Source organism: Aricia agestis, chromosome 19 (genome assembly GCF_905147365.1).
Source record: "Aricia agestis chromosome 19, ilAriAges1.1, whole genome shotgun sequence".
NCBI classification, from domain to species: Eukaryota; Metazoa; Arthropoda; class Insecta; order Lepidoptera; family Lycaenidae; genus Aricia; species Aricia agestis.
The window spans coordinates 9,619,060-9,631,299 of NC_056424.1; the positions used below are offsets into that span (position 1 = coordinate 9,619,060).

General features: G+C 37.7%; 1 protein-coding gene across 2 annotated transcripts in view; it reads left to right on the forward strand.

Moving 5' to 3' along the window:
• LOC121736836 (dual specificity tyrosine-phosphorylation-regulated kinase 2) overlaps positions 1 to 12,240 on the forward strand; it is a 192,778-nt gene that overhangs the window by 70,952 nt on the left and 109,586 nt on the right. The gene's annotated exons all lie outside the window — the stretch shown is intronic.

Below are 12,240 nucleotides of genomic sequence, written 5' to 3' on the forward strand. Positions count from 1 at the left end.
GCGGAAGCTTTCACGGTTTCAATACCAATATGTATAGGACATTGAACTTGGTTTAAAAAATTATTCAGTGCCAATTTCTTGGCTTCAAAGTAATTAAAATCAAAACTACATCAAACGACAGTGTTTTTCATGTATGAAATTTGAAAAGAGAGACCATCCCCAAATATGATGTATTATGTCGTTATTAGATAGATTTTGATAGCTTTTTTTTTTTTCAATTTAATTCAGGCATCTTGGCCCATATTATAAATACCTTATAGACTAACATACATACAATTATACTAAAAACTAACACTAACACTAAAACACTAAACACGTATTGTCTGCGACGTGGGGCGCGACGTGTTCGGAAGTCGTCCTCGGAACCTCCTGTAGACGACTCCAATCGGCCAGAACTCCTCCTTCTCGAAGGTCGGTAGATGGTGCGTCGGGACTCTCACCACAAAGGAGCTAAAATTCACTTTGTGGCGGGACTCTAAGCGCTCGACCATCAAGACGAAGTGGGTCTTGCTCCTGATGTAGTACACGACCTGCTGGACTGCTGCTTTGTTGTAAAGATGCGCTTCACACCACGTCAGTCTGGCCCCGTGTTAAGTACCTGAAGGACTTGTGTTACGGGTACCAGACAACGAAAATATATTTAATACTTTTATACTATACATATACTTAAGATTTTTATTATATACCCAGTCATCCCAGTGGGACGGAAGACCGACACGACTGGCGAGAGATCAGGCGCAGGGGCCGACTTTTTACATGCCCATCCGACGCATGGATCATCTTTAACTTGTCAGACAATCAGGTGATCAGCCTGCATTGTCCTAACCAAACTTGGAAATAACATGTTTCCAACGCGGGAATCGAACCCACGACCTCCGAGTCAAGAGCCGCGCTCTATACCACTAGACCACGGAGGCGAAACATACATATTACATAGTATATATAGGGATTTAAAAAGATTACAATAGATATTCGTAAGAAGAAAACAGGAAGTGTTCTTATTGTTAACGCATTTCTCTCCGTGACAGCACCATCGAGTGTTACCTAACACCAATCTGCGGACATCGGGAAGAGATTAGCGCTGATGTGCGCTTTCATATCCGACTGTGACCCGGTTACGATTTACTTTCTATGTGGCAGGAACAATTGTGAATTGACAGTATTGGTTGCGTTATGGAAATTATGACAGCGCCCATTCATACTATTAATATACAATAAATGCGAAAGTCTGTCTGTTACCTCTTCACGTTTAATCCAATGAAGCGTTACTATATTTGACATGAAGGAGGGTTTGGCAAGTCGTTTGACATTGCAAAGAGCTTTGATGCAAAAGACGACAGTTTTCTTTTTTTTTTTTTTATTAATTAAGGGGCAAACGAGCAAACGGGTCACCTGATGGAAAGCAACTTCCGTCGCCCATGGACACTCGCAGCATCAGAAGAGCTGCAGGTGCGTTGCCGGCCTTTTAAGAGGGACTAGGGTAATAGGGGAAGGTAGGGATGGGAAGGGAAGGGAATAGTCCCCTATTCCCTTCCCTTATATATATATATATATATATATATAAGATATATAAGGATAGGTAAGCGAATTGGGCATCCGGTAAACTCACTCGGCGAAACACAGCGGTTTTCTGTGAGAACGTGGTATTTCTCCGGTCGAGCCGGCCCATTCGTGCCGAAGCATGGCTTTCCCATTTTTTTTGCAGTAAGTATCATTATACTTGGTTGACAATTGACATAGACAGGATCAAAGTCTTTCAGTTCTTTTACAACGTAGCGGTATTTATCTATTTTGATTTTTAACCGACTTCCAAAAAACGAGGAGGTTATATTATATTCTTCTGTGGATATATTTTTTTTTGTATGTTCGACCACTACTCCGCCGTTTGTGAACCGATTTTCGAAAATACAACCGAATGTATGCGATTTGACATAAGTCATCGCTTCGCTAGCGAATACTAATGTCAAATCCATACATTTTGTAGCGCTAGCGTTAGCGTTAGCGTTTTGCCACTTGTCTACGGGGGCTGGTCCCGGCCCGTCGGCTTGACATTTCCGAACGCCGTATAAATAATACAAAGTTAAGTCATGTCGGCAAAAAAGAGGGTCAAAAATTAAGGTTCCCAACCCAAAAATTCTTTTCAAATTTGTAGAAAATTAGTAAAACTTTTTTACAGTGTTGGCCGTTGGTAAAAAAATATTTGATTGCGCACCTATACTTATTGGCTTGATAATATTTAATCTTTTTTCTCAAATCATTTTTTCGGTTCAGAAAGTTCAATGTAATAAAATTTCAAATAAATTATACTTACAGATATTATTTTGAATTTTAATGTACAGAATGGAGTGTACATTAATTCCATCACAATACTTTCGCTGCACTCGATTCTGCTCTATAAAGTAAAGCAATAAACGTACTCGGCAGTAAACGAAAGCAATTTTACTGTAAAAGCCAGTACTTTTATGCATTTTCATCTTTTACAGCGTAATGGCGAATTTTATCTATGCGTTAATAAATAACTGCTGCAATAAAAGGTGAAGTCTTTAAAGTGTTAAAGTAAATATATAAAGTTATGACTCAGGCCCCATAGATGATACTAGTTCCTTAATATAGAATATTATAAATGGGAAAGTAAGAGGGCTACTGACCCAAAAAATCAAACATCGTCCTTCTCTCTTCACACTCACGCCCGTCTTTTATATATGTCAGGTGAAAAAGGACGGCGCGGAATCATCGCCAAGTTAGTTTTACTTGAATAAAAGACGAACTATAATGATTATGAAACAAAGTATTTTGAGCATGTAGTCAAGTTAGGTTCAGGTGCATTCTTAATTGTCTGTCCCCCTGTTTTTTTCCCCAGTAAAGTACATACGAAGCATTATCGTTTTACGATAAAGTCCTTTAATTAGAATAAAAAAAAAGTTTTAATCCGGGAAAAGTAAACTAATATATTTAACTTTGTTACGGACAATCTGGAAGGTAATTTTGTTTTATTCATTACATATTTCTAAACTATTTTTAATGCACTCTAGTCTCTATCTAAAACCTAAATCTACTAGTTCCGTTTAAAATAGCGAGAGTAAAAGCTAATATATACAATGAAAATGTATTGTCTGTCTGTATAATATAAGGCGTACAAAAAGCGAGCACCGTTAGTCGCTGAATGATATTTGTACAATACGCGGTTTTGTGTATAACGGAGACTGGTTTCACACACGATAGCCCGCGACACGTTCATGAGCGGTAGCGATTTTAAATGCGAAATTTAATATCGCTGGCGCTATTATGAAAAAATGTAAGAGAGGAGCAGTATATGACCATAATAGTTCTTTTTACACACAGTTCTTTTTACAGTTTTTTAATTTTTTTTTATGAAATAAGGGGGCAAACGAGCGAACGGGTTACCTGATGGAAAGCAACTTCCGTCGCCCATCGACACTCGCAGCATCAGAAGAGCTGCAAGTGCGTTGCCGGCCTTTTAAGAGGGAATAGGGTAATAGGGGAGGGTAGGGAAGGAAAGGGAAGGGAATAGGGGAGGGTAGGGAAGGTAATAGAGTAGGGGATTGGGCCTCCGGTAAACTCACTCACTCGGCGAAACACAGCGCAAGCGCTGTTTCACGCTGGTTTTCTGTGAGAACGTGGTATTTTTCCGGTCGAGCCGGCCCATTCGTGTCGAAGTGGAAATACGTGGGAGAGCCATTCCCACGTATTTCCACTAAAATCATAATTGTTTAGTAAACTTTCAATTGTATGCCATGATAAATTGGCTGTTGCCCAAGTAATCTTTATTATAATATACGTATTCACCCAAAAATTAGTCACACTTTAAAACTAGTTTGTTCTCTACTAATTTTATTATCCATTTAAATGACACGTTTCTTAGTACCTACGTAATAATTTCAAAGAAATGCTAACATAGCAGTTTGTTTGTATGTTTAACATTAGTATCGTTGTAGGTAAGGACGTTGTGTAACGTAGCGGCCGTAACTTTTCTACATGCCTATTATGTTCATCTGCATCCATTGTTTTTCATAAAACACCGCTGTCGCTCGTATGTGTGACCTCTGCCTATTCTCACATAGACTCTGTGTGTCAGTCGACTACCGTTACACTTACAGTACTGAAAAAGCACACAATGCGATTACCATGTCTATTGTGCTACTGTAAAAGTGCTCTATGTTACACGCCTAATCGATTATTTTAACATTATTTCGAATTGGCTACAGTGACTTTGTTAATGAGGTATTTTTGAGTGAAAACTTAGCGGCTTTGTTTTTTTTTTTAAACTCGCGTCAAAGTCATGAAACCTATTCGAAAATTCGTAATCGTCATCTCCTTTCATTCAACTTTCGTTTTGGCGCATTCAATAATAGAGTACGTCAACGAACGCAACGCCAAAATTGACATTTTTGTTTTTGCCTTTTGGATACGGTCAGAGGGCACGCGTCGCGGGCATGCCTCACGTTCGCTGTTGACTGCGCTATAACGCATGCCTTTGACGAACAGAAAAAGGCACAGTGTGGACAAAGCTCTATAGCTAGAGCTAATAGAGGTAAAACTCTATAGTTTTACCGCCTGCGCTGCGTAGAAAAAGAAGTTTTATCCACCTCTCTTTGTACCGCGTGTCGAAAATGTATGGCTGCTTCTTTACTTCTGACGAGTGACGGCACTCCCGGACAACCCGTTCTTTGAAATATTTACTATGAACGTTGCACTGTAAGCAGATATATAGGAATGTAGTACATTTGGTACTTAACATGCCAACAAACAAAAGGTACTTTAATGATATATTTTTTTCTTAAAGTTTTAGTTAAGTCCAGCGAATGTCGAATCGATAGTGTTGCGCCGCTATCGATGTTTGGTATGTCGATGGTGCACTCGAAACTCGGGTACAGGTGGTGTGTGACGTCATGACCCATATAGCCGGGTCGTCGGCCCGCGCCGGTTCAGAGTCCGACACTGATGGACGGCCAATTAGACACGACAGATATTGTTGAATTTACTATACTAGATAATTGTTGCGAATTGTGCCGGCGCCGAACTGCAGATTATGATTAACGACTGTATTTAGGGTCAGTTTTGCAATGCGATGAGGCGATGCACTTTTATTTGAGCCACTCAAAAGTGAACCTTACTACACGAGAATACAGCTGGCCGCGGTGTTGGGTTGTCTGTTTTTATTCTAAATAACTCATTTTAAAATTTTACCAAAGAATCGACTCCAAACAGTATTTCCTTAACCATTGGGACCATCTTTGAAATTTCTTTTTGTAAACAAAAAAAGAATTATGAAAATCAGTTCATTAACGACGAAGTTTTCAGCCAACAAATGCAAAAAATAACCGAATGGAGAAACCGTCTCCGTTTTGAAGTCAGTTAAAAAAATGTATCATCGTCCCGTCGCGTAGCAATATGAACTGACCCTTAGGTATTGTGAGTTATTGGACCCCAAAGCGATAACATCCATATATTCATGCCCCGTTACTTCACAAATCCCTATCGCGAAGGTCCATTCCGACGGTGAAAGAATTATGGAGTTAGTTTCCCTGTTATCGAAGATTTATCGATGCATCTTTGCACTTGTGATGCGGAGTTTGTCGCGAAGGAAACGCTATTTGTTGCTAGATGACCTGGCAAATGTTTTACCATGTAATTTAAGTTATGGATGTTTTGTACATAATTTTCTCTTGAAACTCTTATAAAAAATCGCATCAAAGTCCGTTGCAAAGTTTTAAAGATCTCAGTAATGCAGATAGCGAAAAGCGGATTTTTTATAGAATGTAGTGATTTTTTACAGGATTTGGTATTAAACTCTATCAATTATGTAGGTAAATATTTTCTCGTATGACATATTATATCTCCTATCATTGTAAAATTAATTAGGTACTTTATACTTGCGTACAAAAGCAATACATTTATTATATTGACTAAAGCACATATTAAATTATCATTGCTACTACGTAAGTATACACTATACAGTATAGTCACAATGATAAAGTTATGAAGTTTATTTTTAATGCATTTATCAATGACAGATAAATACAGGTAAACATTTAAGATGTCTCTACTATACGAGCTACTGATGTAATGTTTATTCAATTTACTGTAATGCAGTTGACACTATATAAATATTCAGCACTATTGAGTAACGACACTTTATATGGAAGCGATAAACATAAATGCAAGTCAATAGCACGATCGTTAATACGACAGAACGGATTATAATGTGTTTATTTTGTTTACAAAATAAAAGTATCGATAAAATTTATCGACAAGTGTGGTTGACAACCCCACAGCTCTACATTTTTGTTGACTGTATGCAATATGCAAAATGACGATATTGCAAAGTGTTCAGGATGTTAAGATCAGTACTTATCAATTGAAATGTTGTTAAAAAAAAGTTAGCTGACATAGCTTTATACAGACATAATCAAACTTTATTCCTATAGTGCTTCTCTTTACTTCTATGACTTTCGGTCAATGTAATTTCCATTTTCTGTACTCCTCCTATTTTCTTCTGAACGCCTCCGTGGTCCAGTGGTTAAGAGCGTGGCTCTTGACTCGGAGGGTCGTGGGTTCGATTCCCGCGTTGGAAACATGTTATTTCCAAGTTTGTTTAGGACAATGCAGGCTGATCACCTGATTGTCTGACAAGTAAGATGATCCATGCGTCGGATGGGCATGTAAAAAGTCGGTCCTGCGCCTGAACTCTCGCCAGTCGTGTCGGTCTTCCGCCCCACTGGGATGACTGGGTTATGACTTATGAGAGTAAAGGAAATTAAAGAGTGCTCTTGTGTACCTACTGCTCACACACTTAGGCACTATAAAAATACTCTTGCGTACCTGGCCTGGTTTCAATGAAACCGGCCACCGTCACCGAAACCGGTGTGGGGGGTATTATTATTATCTCCTTCTGATTAATTTCTTTGCTGGTCGCAAGACAGCTTTAGTATGCCCCTTGGGAAAGATCATAATATCAAAGGATTTTCACAGCCTGGTTTAACACAGAAGATACAGTGGTGGGAAAGTGTGGTAGGACCACGTAGGACCATGCCCGTCAATAAAATGAATATCGATTCCGATTAAATCAAGTTCAGGTTTAATTTAGGTATCGAACAGTATCGTCTTCTTTAGAGGGTCATTAGCGGCGGTCAATGATCGTGGACAAAAATCCTCGTTATCGGCCACCGATCGATGACCGATTAAAATTCGTCTGTGGGGCCTAAAGACGCGGATACACCGCCGAATGCTTTATTATTTTGATTGAGTTAAGATCTGTTCGCAAACCACGGGCTTTATACACAACAGGGTTGTGTATAAAACCCAGGTGAGAACGCAAAGTATAAACACTGATCTCAAGGAAAAAAGTTTTTTTCTTTACAATTTAAAATAATATATTAAAATTATTTTCGTCTAAAATGTTCCTTACATCAGAAAACCCCGTGTGAAAATTTCAACTACCTTCTGATTTTTGAGATACAGCTTGGTGACAGACAGACGGACAGACACCGAAGTCTTTGCACTTTTTCACCCTATGTACGGAACCCATAACTAAGCGGATAATATTGTACTTATCATGTATGTTATTTCGTTGGTAAAACGTTATTTCGTTTTGGAATTCCCAATTGTTATACGCCATGTTGAATAAACGATTTGTTTACTTTTATTACGTACATATATACTGCATCCGATATTCCGGTCCGTACGTATATCACAAATATCGAATGTGAATATATTAATGTCGGGCACATTTATCGAGGCTCGGCGCGTATCAGGTATTTTGTATTGATGTAGAGTATACGAATACATATTCGATTATGGTAAACGATAATGCGTCGCGACGGTTCGTTTATCATCATCATTATTATGTATGTCACCCGCTCTCCCAAATGAGATCGGTGAGATTTGTCCGGAGTCTGGACGTCTTCACTCTTCCCCCTAAATAGCTCGCGTAATTTGTGGACGGCCCTAAACACCTCGCGTGATTTGTAAGCGTCTCATAACTCATTTCTACCGACTCAATATGTCAAACGAAAGTAAAGCCTATCTTAGTAATTTTTTTAAGCTTATATTCTTACCTCTAATTTGTTGTGTAGAAAACTTCTACTCGAGTTGCAGTCTGCAGCATGTTGGCGAAATTAAAAGCCAATAGCTTTTAATTATGTTATCCTAGAAGGGCTAAAGTTTTTTAGTCCCCCGATTTAGTTAAAAAAGGCTTACTATTTTTGAGGAGAAACTGAATATTTCCTTTGTCCACCAGCTATTGCTGTATGCGCTAGTTTTTAATCCGTAAAATGATGTTTTAAGTTGCAAGATACCCCGACAATTGTCGTGTCATCCATTGAGATTAATGCTAGGAAGTGCATCAAGTAAGAACGTCTCAATTAATAACAGTAGACGGTGCAGGTCGTCGACCAATGATGGCGTCTAGACCGGGCGACGGCCCCCGCGCCGGAGCGGCAATACGCCACTGATTGAGGCGATAGGGCTGCCCCTAGAGAGTTTTGTATGACCAAAAAAGTGCTAGTTTAGCCTGATATTTGAGTGAAATGCTGCGAAGTATAAATTAATAGAAGAATACCCAAAATTCAAAAGCTAGAAAAGCTAGCTATGTACGACTAAGCCTGGTTATACCGTATTTATTATCTTAGCGAGTGCTAACCCTAGCGCGTCGGTGGTACGATTGGGTTTTATGACTGTCCCTTTAAATCGCGTCTCGGTTGAAGTGCTAATAATGATGATTTCACTTAATTTTATTAGTTTGAGATTGAGATTAATGTAACTGCGAATGAGGTTTCTTTATTGATTGTAAGATATTGCTTTATGATTGAACTTTTTCTGAAAATTGCCCTGAGAAAATTTGTTGTTCGTCAAGGTTAATATTTTTTAAAGTTACTAAGAAGTAAGAAATAACTTCTACTAAGAAGGTAAGAAGAACCTCTAAAGCTTATCATTACTAGTAATTATGAAAGTAATTATAAGCTTAGAGGTTGTTAGTACCGTAGCTATTTCCAAATTGTTTATAGTATAAATTATAAATACATAAATAGTTTCATCAGCCTTTGTAAATATTTTTATATCCTGGATAGCCTTGTACATTAACAATGTTTTGGTTTTATCTGTCAAGCAAATTCAAACATAGCTTACAATGACAAAACATTATATAAGTTGTCTAATATACTTAAATATAATATTTTTATAAAACAGTTATAATATCATTGCATAATATTTTGAGATGTCTTAAAGACTTAAGGCAGCTTTAAATTTTTACAGCTCTTATTTAGAACTTAGACAGTTTTTATTTCGGTCTGTCGGAGTTAGACAGTAAGTAATTAAGCGGCGTGGAGACGATAAAGTGGCCGAAACCTGTCTGACAGTCTCGCCTTGTGTAACGATGGCCGCCCCATTCTAAGAAACGTGAGATGGCACTATCAATTTTTAGGGACCTTTTCCTCAATAAAATATTACTTCCATCGCCCGCATGTATCCTCAAGGGCCTGATTCTCATTTCTCGAATGTGATTCGAACGTTTTTAGGCAGCGGCGTAGGGTTTTTATTCCAATCGCTTTCTCTTATTGCTTTCAACCAAATTATTACTTATCCTACAGGCTCGAGCTTCCGTTTTAACTATGTACTGTCCTTTGACACTAATTTTATGCATAGCATATTATAAGTATGTGAGATTGCCCTCGCTCGTAGTACGAGAATCGAACCCCGGTATTTATGTTCCGAATATTAAAGTTACATCCTCAATATTCAACGCATCGAAATTGTTCACATTAATTTTTATGTTACTCTCTATTATGTTTTTCGTCTATTATGTTTTTTTTGACCGTGTCCTTATTTTTTGTTGCAGGTAAATGAACTTGGTTGTTGGCAATGAGAACAAGAACACAAATTATTGTAAACCAGTTAATATTTTTTGGTAAGTCGTTAGCTGGTTGTTAGAGTATAATCTAATATGCTGATATGATCTCAAATATGGTTCGTAGACAAAAAATATGCACTACCGTGTGAACATAAGCTAAATATTGACTGATTTCGTCATTAGTTTGCACTTTGCATATTTTTAGGTTTTAACCGGCTTAAGGGTGAAGCCAAACGAGCGTAATTTGTCAGTTGTGAGTTGCAGAATTTCGGCTGGCAGAAATTCTGCTGCATTCAGTTTCATACAAAAGTCATGTTTGATTTACACGAGCGTAATTTTGTAAGTCATGATTTGTATGAAAACTGAAAAGATAATATTTACGCGACCGAAATTCTGCGACTCACAATTACTCACAAATTTGAAATTACGCTCGTTTGGCTTCGCCCTAAAAAAGGGGGTGAATTTTTTACATGTAAATTGGGCTTGTACTTTGTATATTTGTTTGTGGAATCTAGTTTCTGGCCGACTCAAAAAACCAGGCGGTTATATGTATGTATGTATTTTAATGTCATATCTCAGGCAGGTGTGGGACAGGTGGCATACAGGCTGGTTCTACAGTGAACTGGCACACAATATACCTGTTGTTTTGCCTGTAACTTGTTACATATTTTCGACCCGATTTTTTCGAAAACTTGCCAATGTATTGGTATCTTTTATTTTTTAAGTAATTTAAAGCTATCCTTTTAATAACATGTTCTTAAGAACACGTCACTTTCTCATAACGACGTAGAACACATCTACTACAAAACGGTTTTTAATATCAAAAAATTAAAACCGACTTCTAAGGTAAAAACAATAATAACATCCTTATAATATGAACTAAAAAGTATTAAATAATTTTTCCTATCTAATAGTGCCTTTTTCCGAATTCGGCTAAACCTCAACTATTTCTGTACTCAATCTTCATCATTTTGAAGTCGGTACCAGATAGCTGAATCCAAAAGTTTCAAATATTCTGTCAGAGAACTAAAGATTCAGCTATTTGGTACCGACTTCAAAATGATGAAGATTGAGTACGAGGGGAACCCATGTCACCAACATTTAATTGACGTAGGTTCCTAATTAGCCAAATTTTTCTAAGTATTTTCGCCTTACTAACGAGGTTCGTATATCGGCCTGTATCTGGCCGGGGGTTGATTTTTGAGAAAAGTTTATTTGAGCTTTCTTACTCCCCTTGGCGCCCCCTATCGATTGGTGTATTCAAAAGGGGTGGTTATAAGAGGTTGAATTTTTTCGTCCAATTTTTAAGTATTTTCTCCGTACTAACGAGGGTCACGTTTCTGCCTGTCTTTCGACAGGGGTTGATTTTTGAGAAAAGTTTATCTGAGCTTTTTTGCTCCCCTGACGCCCCCTATCGATTGGTATATTCAAAAAGGGTGGTTAAGAGGTTAAAATTTTGACGAAAAATTTTTCTAAGTCTTTTTTCCATAGTGCCCCGTTTCCTTCAGTCCAACCCAAATGTGTGCCTTACGCTCTGGAGTCAAGGCTGAATTTGTTACTTATGATCAATTTTGTGATACTTGAAATATTATGTAGTTTGAAACAACATTAAGAGGATACCACAGCGGCTAGAGAAATGAAAAAAAAGTACGTGTAATATCTATAGCTGTCTCCCTTACCTCAAGCCTATACCGCAGAACGCGATAGAGACAACTGCAGAAAATCCAGAAAATCAACGATTCGATGTCCCCTGATTCCTTCTCCAAAACTTAACCGATTTAAGTACTTTTTTCATTAAAGATTAAAAAAAGGCTTGAGCTGTGTTCCTATGTTTTGCTTTTTTTGTATAATCTATCCAAATCTGTTTTCTGGACGTTTGAACACAGTGGAAAATCTGGCCATTTTTTTGGGTTTTTGAACGTTCATATCTTATTTAATAATTAAATTATGAAAAAAAAGAAAACATAGGGACATTGTATTAGTGGCCGTAGATATTCAGGAAAAAAATTATAACTCTACTAGCATTATCCAGGGAGGAAACAGGGGACAACGTTTGTATGGAAAAAATGGCGGTGTGGAATCCTCTTAAGTATATCTTTTTGTATTAAAATCGCTTTGAAATGTACCAAATAAATAAGGACATAACGTGATGACTGATGATATTTTATGGTGTTGTGTGTATATTGTATCCATAATCAACCATGTGAGTTGTGACATTGGTGACCCTGACATGGTAGTGATGATGATGATGATGATGATGATGATGATGATGATGATGAATGCAATTTGCATAGTAGCATATGCTTTCAGTTCTTAAAACAACGCCTAAACCCCCAAACTTGTATCTATAAGGAATCCGGAGTTCTCTTAGT